The sequence below is a fragment of the Eubalaena glacialis genome, chromosome 11, assembly GCF_028564815.1.
Source record: "Eubalaena glacialis isolate mEubGla1 chromosome 11, mEubGla1.1.hap2.+ XY, whole genome shotgun sequence".
Taxonomy (NCBI): Eukaryota; Metazoa; Chordata; class Mammalia; order Artiodactyla; family Balaenidae; genus Eubalaena; species Eubalaena glacialis.
Window position 1 is genome coordinate 18,543,241 of NC_083726.1, and position 18,070 is coordinate 18,561,310.

Consider the following 18,070-nt stretch of genomic DNA (forward strand, 5'->3'; position numbering starts at 1 on the left):
AAAGGGCAGAGGGAACAGCCACCCAGAGTCGGGAGGAAGAGTGGGGAGCGTGAAGGGCTGAACAAGTCCAGTATGGGCACATGAGAGGTGGGCATGAAGGGAGTCCCGGGGCTGCAGAGGCAGGCAGGCAGGCACCCAAGTATGGAGGGTCAAGCTAAGGATCTGGCTCTGATCTGAAGAGCAGTGGGAAGCCATCGGGGATTTAAGCAAGATGGTGCCAGGTTTGGTTTTGAAAGTTTGCTCTGGGTGCGGTGTGAAGAATGAAATAAAAAAGGGACAAGCATGGCTTGCCAGGCATCTGATAGCGGTAATGACCCAGGTGAGAGGCGATGTTGGCTCCGACAAGGGGGAGGCAATGGAGACGCAGGGGAAGGTTGGGAAGTAGAATCCACAGGACTTAATCATGAGGTGGGTACAGGAGATGGAGGAGTCAAAGATGACTCCCATGGTTCTGACTGGAACGACTGTCCATCAGCCGAAACAGGAAACACTCCCAAAGGAGCAGCTTTAGGGGACAGAAGCTGTGTTGAGTATGGAGTGATGGAAGAATGTTGGGAAGAGATATTCTCTGGGCTCAGGGAAAGACAGCCGGGCCAGGGATACATGCATATTGTGGGCATTGAAGCCAGAAGAGGGGATGAGGGCATCCAGGGACAGGAAGAAGGGAGGTGGGCCTAGGGCAAAACTCCGAGGGGTGAGCAGAGAAGGACGCAGCAAGGAGAAGAGAAAGAGGGGTTACAGAGATAGGAGGAAAACCAGGAGACTAGGGAGTTAGAAATTCCCAAAGTGAGGATGGATATCAATTAAATGCATTTCGTTGAGTGTCTAATATTCCATTTTAAATGATTTTCTTCTCTGTGCCATGTTGAAACTCTGCTCTGATGCCCCTACATTTTTAGCAAGTCTGTTACAAACTGTTTGGGGGCAGGAGGGAGAAGCCATCGTGTTCCACATTCAGGGCAGTGGGGGTCAGAGGGGACAGCAGAGGGCCCCGGGAAGCCACCACCTTCTGGAAGCACAAGCCCAGGTGGGGCAAGGTGCCCTGGTGGGAGCAGGAGTTTAGGGCCAAGAGCACAGGTAGAGCCAGCCACGCCTGAGAAGCAGGACTGGCCCAGCTGGGGAGTGGATGTAGGACAGAAATTCCTTTCCCCAGATCCACCAGCGGGGAGAAGTGACCTGAGGAAGGAAGGGCCAGACCCTGCTGCTGGGTGGAGAGGAGCTTTCCACGTAGGCACACTTCCCTTAAGTAGCAAGAAAGCCCCGATTCATGGGGACCTCAGAGCATCCTTCCAACCACCGTGCCTAGCCTCCCTCCCCATGCGGGAGATGATTAAGAATTCTCTTCTTGAGGCTCCCTCTTCCTTATCTGCATTCTGTTCTGAAAGGTAAATAAGCTACTTATACTTTTGACCCCTACCTGCTTCTGGTAGGTTCCTTTAAAAGTGAGAGTTTTCTAAGAGTGCCCAGTGGCATTAGTTTGACTGCGGGTGGAAGACAGTCTGACATCTCTCCTGGTCCACCAGGCTGTTGCTCTGTATGCCCTGTTCTCAGTTCTCCCTCCCGACTGTGTGGTTTGGCTCCCTCTGGTGGCTGCAACAAGAACAAGAAGCCTAATTTCTTGGCTTGATGGAACGATGTGCAGTTCTCAGTTTGGGACTCCCTTCTCCCTTGATGCTTCCTGACCACCCCCCACCCCAACCCTACCCAGCAGCGCCGGCTGGGGAAGCTGCACCTCTGATTGATAGGCCAGTAGAGAGGTCTTTGAGTCAAGAAGACAACTTTTATGGTCAGGTCCGTTTTTATAGGTTCTCTTCGACATGATACTTTTGATTTTGGCTGGAGCCCTGGGTCACATCAAAGTGAAGAAAACCCATTTCTGGCTGCAGTTGCATTTTTGGACAGTGTCAAAGGTGAGAAGAAGATGTGGCAGAAGGATGAGTCCCAGCCTGGCTCCATCTTGACAGATGGCTGGCTGGCTGCCCTCCAGGTGGTGGATGGGGTGGGGTGAGGAGAATCATCTTGTTTTTAAGGGGCAGGCTTTCCTATTAGGGCAAAGGATAAGTGCATTACATTCCAGGATCTTGTCAGAAGATTGTAGTACATGGGAAAATGCCAGCTTTTCATGATTAATGTATGAATCTTTGCCCTTGATGCCTTCAGAATCTCTAAATATTTTGGGTAAATGGGACAAAATAGCTCTACAGAAAAATTAAAAGAATAAAAGGCACAATTTGCTATGGCCACAGAAAATATGAAATATCTAAGAATAAATTTAATAAGAAATGTGCACAATCTTTATTCTTATAAAAAAGCTTCAGAATTACAGAAAATAAGATTTCAGTATGTAGGGAAACACACCATATTCTAGGACGGGGCAACTCAATGTTATAAAGCTGTCAGTTCTTCCCCAATTGGTTTATAGACATAAGACAATTCTAACTGAAACCCCAATGGGATGAAAACATTTCTAAATTTTCAAAATGATTCCAAAATTCTTGGAGAAAAAATATACGAGAGTAAGAGTTTAAAATAATGAGGGCAATTTGAATTTCAAGTTATTTAAACATATTATGAAGCAATAATAATAATTTTAAAAATGCTACTGGCAGCAAAAATAGCTCAGTTGAACAGAATAGAACGCTCAGACAGACTCAGGTGCAGATATAAGAAATTAGTAAATGATAGAAGCTTTTCAAATTAGATGGATTATGGAATAAATAGTGCTGTGATAATGATACGCTATTTGGTAAAAATAGTTAAGTTACCTGAAACATTGCACCAAAATAAGTTCCAGGAGGATTAGAGTTAAATATAAGAAAGTGAAATTCTATATAAAGAAAACTATAAGAAAATATGGATGAGTCTAAGCAAGAAAGCAAAAGAATAAATCATGAAAGAGAAGATAATTGATAAATCTGTCTAAATAAACACATGAAGTTCCCATCTGTAAAACAAAACAACACAAATCAACTCTGAGAAAATCAGAAACACAACTACAAGGCAAGTGATAACTAGGAAAAATATTTGTAACACACACAACAGGCAAAGGATTAATAGCAATATTTCTAATATGTAAAAATGCTCTTAAAATCAGTAAGAAAATGATGAACACTGCAATGAAAATAGGTAAGATCACAAACAGGTCATCCAAAGAACATTTTCAGTCCTTGTCTGACTTTACTTCTTAGCGTCAATGGATTTTTTGACCTGGCCCTCCTCTTGTAAACATTCTGGTCTCCGTTTTACTGGTATATACTCCCATGGTTCATCTTCCATCTCTCTGGCTGTGGCTTTTCTGTCTCTTTTTTAGTTCCTCCTCTTCTACCTGGCTTCTAAGTGTTAGAATTCCTTAAGGCTCTTCTCTCATTCATTAATTCCAATGTAAGAATATTACCTGTGTCTATGGCTTTAGTGATTGTTCATGTGTATGTGACTCACACATTTACTTCCCCAGCCATGCTTATCATCTGAGCCCCAGATTCACATACCCAACGACCTACTTAACTCTCCACTTGGGTGATGTCTTCAAAGCTCCTCAAACCCAACACATGTAAAACTGAACTCATGAACATCCCTCCAAAACAGGGTCTGTTCCAGGGACTGTCTCTAAATTTACCACCTTGGAGTAATCCTTGACACTTTTCTCTCCTTTATCCCCTTCCCAAATACGTTTCATCCCTGAGTCCTGGCATTTTTTACTTCCTAAATGTTTCTCAAACGTGTCCACCTCCACCATCACTGCCCTTCTCTAAGCTGTCAGGAACGTTATACACAGTTGTGATTAGAATATGCATTTAAGATTCCTCCATGTCTTTTCATGGCTTGACACCTCATTTCTTTCTTTCTTTCTTTTTTTTTTTTTTAGTAGTAGAAATATTTTTATTTATTTATTTATTTACTTATGGCTGTGTTGGGTCTTTGTTGCTGCGCGCGGGCTTTCTCTAGTTGCGGCGAGCGGGGACTACTCTTCGTTGTGGTGCGCGGGTGTCTCATTGAGGTGGCTTCTCTTGTTGCGGAGCACGGGCTCTAGGCATGAGGGCTTCAGTAGTTGTGGCACGCAGGCTCAGTAGCTGTGGTTCATGGGCTCTAGAGCACAGGCTCTGTAGTTGTGGCACATGGGCTCAGTAGTTGTGGCTTGCGGGCTCTAGAGCGCAGGCTCAGTAGTTGTGGAGCACGGGCTTAGTGGCTCTGCGGCATGTGGGATCTTCCCGGACCAGGCATCAAACCCGTGTCCCCTGTATTGGCAGGTGGATTCTCAACCACTGCGCCACCAGGGAAATCCCAACACCTCATTTCTTTTAATGCTGAATAATATTCCAGGGTACGAATGTACCACAGTTTACCTATTCACCTATTGAAGGACAAACGTTTGCTATAAACATTTGCATGCCAAGTTTATTAATCAGTTGAGTAAATACCTAGGAACATGATTGCTGGATTGTGTGGTAAGACTATGTTTAGCTTTATAAGAAACTGCCAAATTGTCTTCTGAAGGGACTGTACCATTTTGCATTCCCACAAGCAATGAATGAGAGTTTCTGTTGTTCTGTATCCTCGCTAGTATTTGGTATTGTCAACTTCTTTGATTTTAGCCATTCTAATAGGTGTGTGGTGATATCTTATTGTTGTTTTAATTTGCAATTCCCTAATGGCAAATAATGTTGAGCATCTTTACATATCTTATTGTTGAGTTTTAAGAGTTCTTTGTGTATTTTGGATAGAAATCCTTTATCAGATATATATTTTACAAATATTTTCTCCCAATCTGTGGCTTGTCTTTTCATTCTCTTAATAGTGACTTTCACAGAGCAGAAATTTTAAATTTTAATAAAGTCTAACTTAATATTTTTTCATGAATTGTGCTTTTGGTATTGTATTTAATAACTCATCACCAAATCCAAGGTCACATAGCTTTTCTTCTGCATTTCCTTCTAAAAGTTTTATAGTATTTCATTTTATATTTAGGTCTATTATCAATTTTGAGTAATTTTTTGGTGAAAGTGTAATGTCTGTGTCTAGATTAATTTTTTTTACACATGGATGTCCAATTATTACAGCACCATTTGTTAATTAGACTATCTCCATTGAATTTTCTTTGCTGCTTTGTCAAAGGTTGGTTGGACATCTATAGAAGATTTTTATTAGGATTGCATTGAATCTATAGGTCAAACATCTTAACAGTGCTGAGCATTCCAATCCATCAACATGGTATATCTGTTTGTTTAGATCTTCTTTGATATCTTTCATCAGACTTTGGTAGTGTTATGCATATAGATCATATACATATTTTGTTAGATTTATACCTAAGTACTGCATTTTTGGTGTTCTATTATAAATAGTAATATGTTTTAAATCTCTAATTCCAATTGTTCATTGCTGGTACATAAGAGAGCAATTGACCTTTTTTTTTTTTTTTTTGGCTGCGTTGGATCTTAGTTGCAGCATATGGGATCTTTCCTTGCAGTGCATGGGTTCTCTCTAGTTGCAGCGCCCAGGCTCCAGAGCATGTGGGCTCTGTAGCTGTGGCACGCGGGCTCTCTAGTTGAGGCGTGTGGGCTCAGTAGTTGTGGCGCACAGGCTTAGTTGCCCCGCGGCATGTGGGATCTTAGTTCCCCGACCAGGGATTGAACCCATGTCCCCTGCATTGGAAGGCGGATTCTTTACCACTGGACCACGAGGGAAGTCCCACAATTGGCTTTTGAATATAAATCTTGTATCCTGTAACCTTGCTATAAATGCTTATTATTTCCAGGAGGTTTTTTGTTTATTTTTTTGGATTTTCTACATAGACTATCATGTTGTTTGTGAAGAAAGAGTGTTTTATTTCTTCCTTCCCTAATATATATAGATATATACATATCTATATCTATATCTTTTATTTCCTTTTCCTGTCTTATTGCACTAGCTAGGACTCCCAGGATGATGTTGAAGAGGAGAGGTTAGAGGTGTCATACTAACCTCGGCTTTTCACTAGCATCACTCTAGTGAGCCCTAGCCACCATCCCCTCTCCCTTGGCCTGTTGTAACAGCCTCTGAACTGGTCTTCCTACTTTCATTTTTGTTCCTACAAAGTCCATTGTCTGCATAGTAGCCAAGATGAGTTTTTAAGAATGTAAACCAGATCATGTCACTTTGCAGATTAAGACAACTCCACTGGTCTGCTGTTGCACTTATACTAAAATCTAAACTCCTCAGTTTAGCCTACAATGCCTTATACAATCTGGCCCTTGCATGCCTGGGTAGCATCATTTTGTAAGACCCTGGCTTTCTTTCTGTCCTTCAAGTACATTCTGCCTTTGGGCCTTGGCACCAACTGTTCCCTCTGCCAGGAATGTTCTTCCCACTCATTGTAGTACTGGTTCTTTCTGGTTATTTAGATCTCGCTGCAGTGTCACCCTCTCAGGGTGACCTCCCAATCTAACGTTGTACTTAGTCATTCTCTGTTATGTTAACATGTTTTAATTCTTTTCATAGCTTTTACTGCTACCAGGCTTTGTCTTGTTTCCTTTTTTAATTGTCTATCTCTGCTCCCCTCTCCCCTGCCTCCGACCCTCCCAGCTGCTGGAATATAAGCTCCATGAGAGCAGGGCTCTACCTCTCGTGTTCACTGCTGTATCCCCAGTGCCTGGAGCAACACCAGGCTTGGTGTGGGTGCTGAATGGCCCCTTAGTGATGAACACCATCCATCCCAACCTGAGCTCTTGACAGGAATCTGGACTTAGTAAACCTCTTGGAATGTGTGAAAGTCCCACTTCTAGACAGGATCCTGTCCCTTAGCTTTGTGTCCACATTGCCCTTTTCTGCCTGTTCTGAGCAGCCACTTCTGGTTCTTAGGGTCCCGCATCACTTAGCTCCACCCCTCAGTTCTTTTACCCACCTCAGGCCCCTTTGCTCACACAGCCCCTGCAGACAAATGTCTTGGACTCTGGCCCTCAGCACTCTCTCTCCCCTGGCTCTGTTTAGTTTTTGCTCCCCAATCCGAGGCACCATACTATGGTTCAGAGGCTCCTGGCGGCCTCCCTGATGCTGAGGGCTGCACCCTCGTCTGCTGTGCTTGGTGTTCAGAGCCTGGAATGCTGCCTGACACATTGGTGTTCACTGAACATTTATTCCGTGCATGAATGGGGATCCACGGAAAAGTTGGCAGAAAGAAAGCAAGAGTGTAGCCAAGGTCTGGGTGGCCTGGTTTGTCCAAAGGAACAGATGAGAAATAAGAATATATTTGTGTCAGACACATTAGGCACAACAGTTTGAAATGTAACAAATGGACAAATGTAGAAGTTTAGATACTGGAATGTTTGGAAAGAGAAATTCTGAAAATGATGACTTTGTGGTACCATGTATTTAATTGAGTCTTCAAGTTCAAAAATTCTGTATATTTTCATTTGTATATGATAAGGTATAACTGCACACACACACACACACACACACACACACACACACAGAGGTATGCTCCCTATTTTGTTCTTTTAACATTTTGTTCTTTCTGCTAAAGCTAGTAATTCAAGACAGTTGCAACAGAGGGCAGAATTGTATAAGAAATTTAAACGCCTTTTATTTCTTGCCTGAAAATCACTCCCAAATACAAATGACAACAATATATGGGTTGAGCTAGAGAAATACTCTTTTTTGACTCTCTGGTTTTCAAAATTTACATATGAGGATTAGTTAAAGGCCTTGACTTATTTTTCATGTGGTAGTTTAAGATACTTGGTAATATATGTAAACCTTAATAAAAACAAAGTGCTGATCCTTTGAGAGAGAAACAGCGGAATATAGAAAATGTATTTAATATTTAACTTCTATCAAGATTAAGTGGTAAGCACTCTTTGTTCCTTTCCAAATATGCTTTAGGATTATTTACTTTTCTTTCCATTCTAGTGCTGGAATGCAGACTTTTTGAGGTTACTGCCACTGACAAATGCCGATTATGTTCTTTATTGTGAGATTTCTGAAGCTTCTGGGCAAGACCAATGAAGCAGAAGAGTTATTCTTGAGTGCTGAGAACATGTTAGTGCAGGTAAATTGGGAAATAATTTTTTAAATCCTTCAAACGTTATTCAATTTGTGTTAGGTATTTTCAGATATCATTTACCTTTGTTTGTTTATAATTTAGTCCACAAATAGAGGAACTAATGAATAATGAATAATAAATAATTATTACTTATGTTCATCAGTGAGGAAGCTTTGATTTTAATCTGTGTCCCAAGCTGTATATTAGTGACGACAACCAGTAAATAGATGGGAGTCACGATTGAATGAATGAATACCAATAGGTGTCATTTTGGAGGGAAAAAAGGAATGTTCGTAAAACAAAATGGGAATGAGAGTAGTAGGTTGAAATAAACTAATAAAATACTGGTTAAAGAGTTGGTTATAATTTTCTTTTTTTCTACATCTTTATTAGAGTATAATTGCTTCACAGTGCTGTGTTAGTTTCTGTTGTACAGCAAAGTGAATCAGCCATATGCATACATATATCCCCATAGCCCCTCCCTCTTGAGCCTCCCTCCCACCCTCCCTATCCCACCCCTCTAGGTGGTTATAATTTTCATAAAGATGTTGGGGAAGGTTGATTGATGATCTTGTCCCTCTATTGATTTACTTTTCCTGAAACAGAAACTTTTGGGCTTGTTGAATACAATGAAACTTTCCCTCATGACATGTAACTGTAACTATTCTTAGGATGACATTTAACTGTCCTTTAAAAAATTATAAATTTTTACCGATTGTAGTATTTTATGGACCAAGGGTAATGTAACCCAAGACAAAGCTATGTTTGTTTTAAAACAAAGGCCTTCAAATGTTCATAAAGCTCTGTCTCTGCTCCATCAACATACATCTTTCTAGAAGGAATTCTATCTAAAGAGATTTATAAGACTCAAGATCTGCAAGTCCCTTTATTGCAGAGGCCATGCTTGTTTACCAATTTTTGTATGTACCATGGTGTATTACAACCTCTGGGTGCTTAGTAAATGTGACAAGTGAATCAATGAATCAATTTGAATTTGCCAGTACTTTGTGTCCTTAGAAGGTAGTGTGGAGTAGTGCATCAGCCTGGGGGCTGTTTACAGACTGACCCAGATTTAAAGTGCTTTGGCACTTCCTGCTGTGCGACTTTGGCAAAAATTTGAACCTCTGACTGAGAGTTCTCATTGTTGAGGGTTCTAAGATCTGCCTCATGGGGCTGTGAACAGGGTGAAGTGAGCAGGAGCTCAAAGCACTTCAAACAATGCGTGGCTCACAGTGAGAGCTTAAGCTGTTTTGTTATTACCATCCGTGGGTTAAAAAGTAACTGAGGCCTAGGTTAGAGATAATAAGAGTTTGATTTAAGCTATTTTGACCACTCTTGCATTTTCAGAGAGTAGAGTCCAGTGATTCTCTGATATCTTATTTTGATTATGGAATGTCCCCCTGCACCAAATACTTTTTTCCCCACGAGGTCCAGATTTTCATCACAGACATGTGTCTTTCTGGAAAGCACCAATTATTTTATTAGGTCATCACTGAGTGCCTGATTTCAGCCATTCACTCAGTCGACCACTCATTCATTCATCCACTCATTCATTCATTCATCCATTCCCTCATTCACTTAGTCATTCCCTCCTTCATTCACTCATCCATTCACTGACTCATTCACTCATTCATTCATTAACTCACTCATTCAGTCATCTATTCACTCAGCCATTCACTCAACCATTCACTCGTTCACTCACTGAGTCACTCACTCATTCATTCACTCAGTCCTCCACTCGGCAAACATTCCCTGAGGGCCTTGCCCAGCTTGAGCTCTGTGCTGGGAGTTGGGGTGATAGCAGTAGGCAAGGCAGGCACAGTTTCTGCCCTCATGGAGCTCCCAGTCACTGCCAGCATCTCCAACTATGATGAAGCGTAACCTGTGGAGTAGGTGGGGTGAAGGGAGAAGATGGCTGCACGGGAAGCATGACAAAGCTGAGACGTTCAGAGAGGACTTCCCACTTCAAAGCACTCCTTCCAGAGGCATCAATCTTATGATTTTATTCTCAAAATATTTTTGCAACAGTTCTTTGGGATTAACCATCATGGACACTATCAAAATAATTTTTTTAAGCTCTGAAGGCCCTTCCCAAAGAGAAGTTCTAAAACGATTTTGGGCAAGAACCACTTCTTTGAAATATGTACTGAACATTCTTGAGGGGAAAGAGCTTATTATTTGTGCTATATACATTCCGTGCCAAACCACTTTTGTAATTTCTTCAGATTAGGTTATTTTAAAGTTTTGGTGCAGAGGTTTTCAACTGGGAGGCAATTTTGTTTGTCAAGGACCATTTGGTGATGTTGGAGACCTTTTGGTTGTCACAGCTTGGTGGGGGGCTTGCTAACGGCATCTAGTGGGTAGAGGCTCTAAACATCCTACACGACACTGGCCAGCCCTGCCGCCCCCCATGTCAAAGTATTAGATGACACAGAAGTCAGTAGTGCTGAGGCTGGGAAACCCTGATTTATAGCAGCAAGTATGCTTGTTAAGAAAGTAAGTCTCATGACTCTCCCCCTAGTATTTCACAGTAGGTGCATCAGGCTGCAGGAAAACCAAAGGATACTTTTGTGAAGGGGCCTCTGTTTATGCATCAGAGGCTCACTTGTTAAGAAAATGTGCAGAGCAGAGCTTTGGAGATAGGCCGGTCTGGGTTGGACACCCTTGTTCTCCTACTGGCTAGCCACGTGAGCTTGGGGGATTGATTTAACCTCACTGAGCCTCAGTTTCCCTGCTTGTAATAGAGGAGTAATAATCCCTATTTCCTAGGGTTTCTGCAAATATCTACTGAGGTTATGCAGTTTAAGAGCTTTGCTCGGTCAGGGCTCCATAGGTGTGGCCAGTATAGTCCATGACCTAAGAATGCTTCACAGTCACTGGGCATATCAACAAATGTTTACTGAATACCCATGAAGCACAGAACTCAATTCTTGGATCGTGGGGTCTCTGCCCTCAAGAAGCAGATGGCCTGGAGTAAGAGGGGAATAAAAGACATGTCTTCATCAAGAGGATACTGACACTATTTGGCTGCATCTGACATGCCGATTAGTATTCCGGGCAATGTGGGCAGTGAGACTCAAGGGTCAAAGGACCACTGGGGGCTGGTGGTAGATGGGGAGCTGTCATCCTCCCTGCGACAGGGGATTCTGCCTGACTCAGACTGATTGGAAACGTGGCCATGACATGGGGGGAAATCAAGGAAACCCTGAGGATTTGAGTCTGATGATAGACGTGGGGAAATTCAAAGAGGAGCCTGGATTTGGAGAGAGGATGATGAATTTTTAACATTTAAACTGCTGAGTTTGCAGTTCAGGAAAAATACCCAAGGGGAGTATCCAGCCAGCTGGGGAAACATAGGATTAGAAGTCTGGAAAGAGACTAGAGAGACATCTACATACATGTGAATGCTAAAACCATGAGGAAACAAGATCTCTGAATGACGGTAGGAATTGGTCATTGGAAAATTACTTATCCTTAAAAGGAGGAAAGGGAAGAAACCTGTACAGGAGTGAGAGATTGGAAGAGAATAAGGATATCCTAGTTTCCCCAAATCAAAGAGGGAGTGGCTAACAGCATCAACTGCTCCTTAGAGGCCTGGGCAAATGAGGACTGAAAGAAGGCCCCTGGGTCTGGTGAGCAAAGGTCAGTGGTAACCCCTGAGATAGAAGGGGGTATATGTGGGAGGAGCCAAACTTCAGGGCTTTAATAGGTGAGAGTGTGGTAATGAAATGGGGAAGCACATGTGTTAATACCTGTTTGAGAAGTGTGTCAGTAAAAGGAGAAAGATGAAAAGTCAAGATAGTACCAGGTTCAAGTTAGGTTTCATCCAGGATTTATGTGTTTGTGTGGAACAGGAAACGAGCCAGGGAGAGAGGTGGATTGGAGATGCTGGTGGGGACTCTGTGAGGAATACAGGACTTCGAGAGCTTGGGAAGGGGCAGGTCCTTGGTAAGGAGGTTGGGCATCCCTTCCTCTGGCATAGGCAGGAAGGAAGAAGATAGGTGAAAACACTGCTAATTTGAAATTTAAAAGAAAAGGGGAAGTGAGGTATACCAGAGACTATAATTTCCCAATATCTAGTCCCCCTTTTGTAGTAAGTAATGTCCCCACCCCCCTCCTGGACTGTTTGGAAAGAAGACTACATTTCCCAGCTTCCCTTGAAGCTAGATATGAGCACATGCCTAAGTTTTGGCTGATGGGATGTAAATGGAGGTGCTATGGATAACTTCTGAGAAGTTTCCATGAAGTGAAGGGTGTGCCCTCCCTCTCCTCTTTCCTCCTTCCTGCTGTTTGGATTGTGGCTGTGATGGCTGGTGATGCAACAGCCATTTTAGACCAAGAGGTGTCCTTGGGAATGGAGGTCAGGCAAGGTCAAACAGTGAGATAAGAGGAACCGTGTCTCTGACACTGTGGTGTGTCTATAGCCCTGGGTCATCCACTTTCTGACTTTTGTATGAGGGAGAAATCAAGCCACTGTTAGTTTGGGTTTTCTGTTAACTGCAGCCAATCGTGATCCTAACCAATATCCGAGGGCAATCTTTCAGAGTAGGTTTGATCTCAGTAAAGTCAGCATGCAGGCCATCTTGAAATGGAGGATAGGAAGTGTGAGCACTAGGGCTGAGACCTAGGATAGCTGCCGAGAAGGGGGCACTTTGGAAGATACCCGTGAGAGAGTATAAAAGACTATGGGTCCAGGGATTCCACACCACAACCAGCTGCCTCCAGGGCTGAGATCAGTATCTCAGAGTAGGTGTAACCTGTTTGCAAGACACTTATTGGAAAGCTCTGGGTCAAGCCGTAGACGGTCACTTTCAGTAGGTGCAGGAGAGCAGAAAGAATTCCCGCCAGGGAGCCAGGCTCAGTCAGTCCTGTCCCGGGCTAACATTTCGGTACAGCATAAAGTATTCCATAACCAGTGATGGTGGTAATACTGACCATTTGAATAGGGCTTTATTAGTTACCAAACATATTCATATATAGTCTTGTTAATATTAAGTTTTCTGAAATGAGATATTAATAATAACTCATTATTATTTAAATAACTAACTCCCATTTTTTTTTTAATTTATTTATTTATTTTTGGCTGTGTTGGGTCTTCGTTTCTGTGTGAGGGCTTTCTCTAGTTGCGGCAAGTGGGGGCCACTCTTCATCGCGGTGCGCGGGCCTCTCACTATCGTGGCCTCTCTTGTTGCGGAGCACAGGCTCCAGACGCGCAGGCTCAGTAGTTGTGGCTCACGGGCTTAGTTGCTCCGCGACATGTGGGATCTTCCCAGACCAGGGCTCGAACCCGTGTCCCCTGCATTGGCAGGCAGATTCTTAACCACTGCACCACCAGGGAAGCCCCCTAACTCTCATTTAAAAGAGTATAACCAACTAGTGTATTCTTATGCATTGATAAGATTTTGATAGAGGAGTGATTTAAGGTAATGAAGTTTAAGTACCCCTGAAATAAACATGCTAAACCAGGAAAGGGAATTGAAATTCTAAGCAAAAGTGTATCAAACGTAAAGTTAGCAGATCTCTGGTCACACTTGAATTCAAGGTCCACATAGACAGCGTTTTTAGGTGTTCGTTTGGATTTTAGATAATACCTCCTCTGGGAGCTTTAACAGCTGCAAGACATTTCATGTTATTCTTACCTTCAAAAATTTTCATTACCATTGACTAACAACCTGTGAAAACATTTTCCAAAATTTATTTTTGGTTTGCAGTGTCTCCCCATAAATGTTTCGCTATAACTCTCATTTTATAAGTATTTAGAATTCCGCAAGAAATGCTGTAAAGCATGCAATCTTTTGCAAGTTCATTATGAAATGAGCCTTTCTTGGGCGGGTGTCAGGCGGCTGTGCTTAGTCTAACGCTGTGTCCCCTCAGGACTGTGTTCTCTTTCATTTTATGTAGAGTTGGTCCATGACAGGAATGCTTCCCAAAGTACAGAATGCTATCGGGGAACTCTATCTGGAAATAGGGATGACTCAGGAAGGAAGGCTTCCAGTATTTCCAGAAAGCGTGGTCCAACCTGATGGAATTTTCATCCAGTAACTTAAAAGACAACCAGGACTTAGTGAAGCAGAAAGGTAGGGTGGGCACGTGCAGGGGGCATAAACCCTTGTGGTCCAGAGTCAGACTCCTGGGCTCCTCCCACCTGTGAAGAAAGGGAAACGGGCGTGTGTGCCTTGCTTGCTTGATTTTTTGTTGGGCTGCTGGGCGTGTGAGGGTTGACCATGAGCACTCCTCCTGTGACAGGCCACCCTTTTAGAATGTGGAAGGCTGTTGTGATGCACCTCACACTGCTTTGAATAGTAAGAGGGCCATTCAGAGCTCGACTGTGAAGCCAGCCTTTCTGGGTTCAAATCCCACCTCTCCACTTACTGGTTCTTTGCTGTTTATTTATTTATTTATTTTAAAAATGTATTTACTTATGTATTAATAATTTTAATTTAATTTTTATTTTTTTGGCTCTTTGCTTTTAGACACAAGACTTAGCCTTTCTGGGTCACAGTTGTCATATTTGTAAAAATATAGGAATAAAAATAGCACCTACATTGCATGGTCGTTGTGAGACTAAAAGCATTCAAGGGAGACCGTAAAGCACACAGAATGGTGCCTGACACATAGTCAAGTACTCATTCATGGTAGCTCGTTTTTCTATTCTCCAGTATTTGATGCCCGACGCTGCTATGGCACCACTAATAGAACAAAGAACGTTCAGTGAATGCAGACACTAAGCATTTTTGACTCACTGACTTACAGTCAGACTAAACATAATGTCTAGACTTATGTCATATTAAATGGCTGTGTCAATTATCTTATGTTGTATGAGAAAGCACCCCAAAACTCAACAGATTAAAACCAACAGCCAACAAAGAATCATACTCTTTCTGAGCTACAATCCTACTCTTTTTGAACTATAAGCAAAAGATCATCTAGTCCAACGGCTGCATTATACAGATGAATATGAATATGAAGGAACTTTTCTATGACAGGTTAACTCATGGGTGTGTAGAGCTCAGTCTTTAGGACAGAGAGACCTGGGTCTCTACCACTTACTAGTTGCATTGTCATGACCCATGGCAACATAGTGACACTCCCTGTACCTCGGTTTGTTTCCTTAACTCTAAAATGCTAATGGTTTTCACCTCATATTATTGTTGCAAGGAACAAAAAAAAAAAAAGGATGTAGAGTACCTGGTTTAGAATAAATACTCTATCACATGCAAAATAAAATAAAATAAAATAAAACCAACAGCCACTTATTACTGCCCATGTCTATGGGCCACCAAGGGGATCCCCCTGGTCCAGGGTAGGCTCAGCAGATCTGGGCTGGGCTCATGCAAACATCTGTGATCAGCTGGCAGGGCCAGTGGGGCTGGCTGGTCTCAGAGGACTTCACTCAGATGTCTGGTGGTTGTCTGGCTGGGTGACAGGGTTCTGGTCACGTGCTCCTCATCCTTCGGAAGACAGCCCAGGCCTGCTCACCTAGTGGCTTGCACAATTCCGAGAGGCAGAGCACAGGTTTACGCCTGGGCTCAGAACTGGCATGACACCCCCTCTGCTGCATTTGATTGGTCACAGCAAGTCATCAGGCTTTATTCCATGGCAGAGAAAGAGACTCTGGTGCAGAGTGGCATTGCAAAGGGGAGTTGGGTACAGGTTGGCATGGGGAATCACAGCTGTTTTTACAGTCTACTGTAAGATCAAAGGTCACCTTGGGCAAGCTACTTAACCTCTCTGCATTTCACCTGTAAATCCACTTTTTTTTTTTTTTAGTATTAGTTTTTTTGTTTGTTTTTTTATACTTCAGGTTCTTATTAGTCATCAGTTTTATACACATCAGTGTATACATGTCAATCCCAATCTCCCAATTCATCACACCCCCACCCCCACCCCCCGCCTCTTTCCCCCCTTGGTGTCCATACATTTGTTCTCTACACCTGTGTCTCAATTTCTGCCCTGCAAACCGGTTCATCTGTACCATTTTTCTAGGTTCCACATATGTGCGTTAATATACGATATTTGTTTTTCTCTTTCTGACTTACTTCACTCTGTATGACAGTCTCTAGATCCATCCACGTCTCAACAAATGACTCAATTTCGTTCCTTTTTATGGCTGAGTAATATTCCATTGTATGCATGTACCACAACTTCTTAATCCATTCGTCTGTCGATGGGCATTTAGGTTGCTTCCATGACCTGGCTATTGTAAATAGTGCTGCAATGAACATTGGGGTGCATGTGTCTTTTTGAATTATGGTTTTCTCTGTGTATATGCCCAGTAGTGGGATTGCTAGATCATATGGTAAATCTATTTTTAGTTTTTTAAGGAACCTCCATACTGTTTTCCATAGTGGCTGTATCAATTTACATTCCCACCAACAGTGCAAGAGGGTTCCCTTTTCTCCACACCCTCTCCAGCATTTGTTGTTTGTAGATTTTCTGATGATGCCCATTCTAACTGGTGTGAGGTGATACCTCATTGTAGTTTTGATTTGCATTTCTCTAATAATTAGTGATGTTGAGCAGCTTTTCATGTGCTTCTTGGCCATCTGTATGTCTTCTTTGGAGAAATGTCTATTTAGGTCTTCTGCCCATTTTTGGATTGGGTTGTTTGTTTCTTTAATATTGAGCTGCATGAGCTGTTTATATATTTTGGAGTGTAAATCCACTTTTACAGTAACAGTTATCATTCGTTCATTTTTACAATGTACAAGGCACTTGATGCTCACAAGCTCTTTTACCTTCAAATATACCTCACGTGGTATGTATAGTTACCCCATTTTACAGATGAAGAAACTGAAGGTCAGAGAGATGAAATCAACTACGTCAGCTCCCACAGCTAGCACCTCTGGAGCTGGGGGTCCAAGCTAGGCCTATCTGACCCTAAAGCCTGTCCGCATTACTCCTTGCTATGTGGCATCTCTTCTAGCATCGGCATTTATAAAGCTCTAATCCTCCATACACAGAGGCTAGCTTCTAAGTCATCCTAATGTAGGCAGGGCTGGTCAAGGACATGCTGGGACCTTGGTGAGCAGAGGAAACCAGTGTGGGAACCAGGGACGCTTCTGTGGGTTCTGGGACTGGCCTTCTAGAGCCAGCCGGGCCGTCCAAAGCATAGAGTTCCAAGGATTTCGGCAGACCTTGGCCTGGTATAGACAAGTGTGGTTCTCCAAGGGGGCGAAAACAGCAGGCGGGGTGGGCTCCTGGTGAACGGGAATGCTCAGAGGTAGATCAGTGTCATTAGCAGCAGCTTTGATGGGAGTGCACTGTACTTGCGGTCTCTTGACGAGGGTCTGGTGGGGATTCAGGGTCTAGGCAAGCAGATAAAGGGGGAGGGGAGGGGATTCCAGCCTGATCAGGGCTCACACATTCAAAAACTCTTTACTGAGCACCTGTCGTGCACCAGGCACTGTGTTGAGTCCAGCAGCTTGAACAGGACAGAGTCACCAACGCTGCCCCCTAAAGGAGGTGACACGTGACACACAAGGGAGCGGACACATGCAGTAATTACAGGCTGTACTAAATGCAGTGAGAGACACAAACAAGAGATGGTGGTAGAGCGTGAGCAGGGGGAGGGACCACCTGTGAAAGGGTGGTCAAGGGGCCTCTCCAGGAGGGGACATTGAAGCTGAGACGTGACAGACTGCAGGAGCCACATGTGGTGGGGATGGGGGCATTCCTGGCAGAGGGAACATCGTGTGCAGAGCCCTGAGGTGGGAGACGGCTCGGCTTGTCCTAGCGATGAAAAGAGGCCTTTGTGACCTGCTGTGTGTGTGGCACAAGGAACTATATTCACTGTCTTGTAACAACATATAATGGAAAGGAATCTGAACAAGTACACACGTGTGTATATATATATATGTATATAACTGAATCACTTTGCTGTACACCAGAAACTAACACAACATTGTAAATCAGCTATACTTAAATAAGAAAATTAAAAAAAAAAAAAAGAAGCCTTTGTGAACAAAGGACAGGAGGCAGCTGGGCTCACATCCTTCAGGGCCTCGGGCCCCAGGAAACATTTGGATTTTATTATCAGTGCGAGGGAAAGCCTTT

The 18,070-nt window shown here is 43.0% G+C and overlaps 1 pseudogene; it reads left to right on the forward strand.

The window, feature by feature from the left end:
- LOC133101631 (putative tetratricopeptide repeat protein 41) overlaps positions 1-18,070 on the forward strand; it is a 75,584-nt pseudogene that overhangs the window by 33,138 nt on the left and 24,376 nt on the right.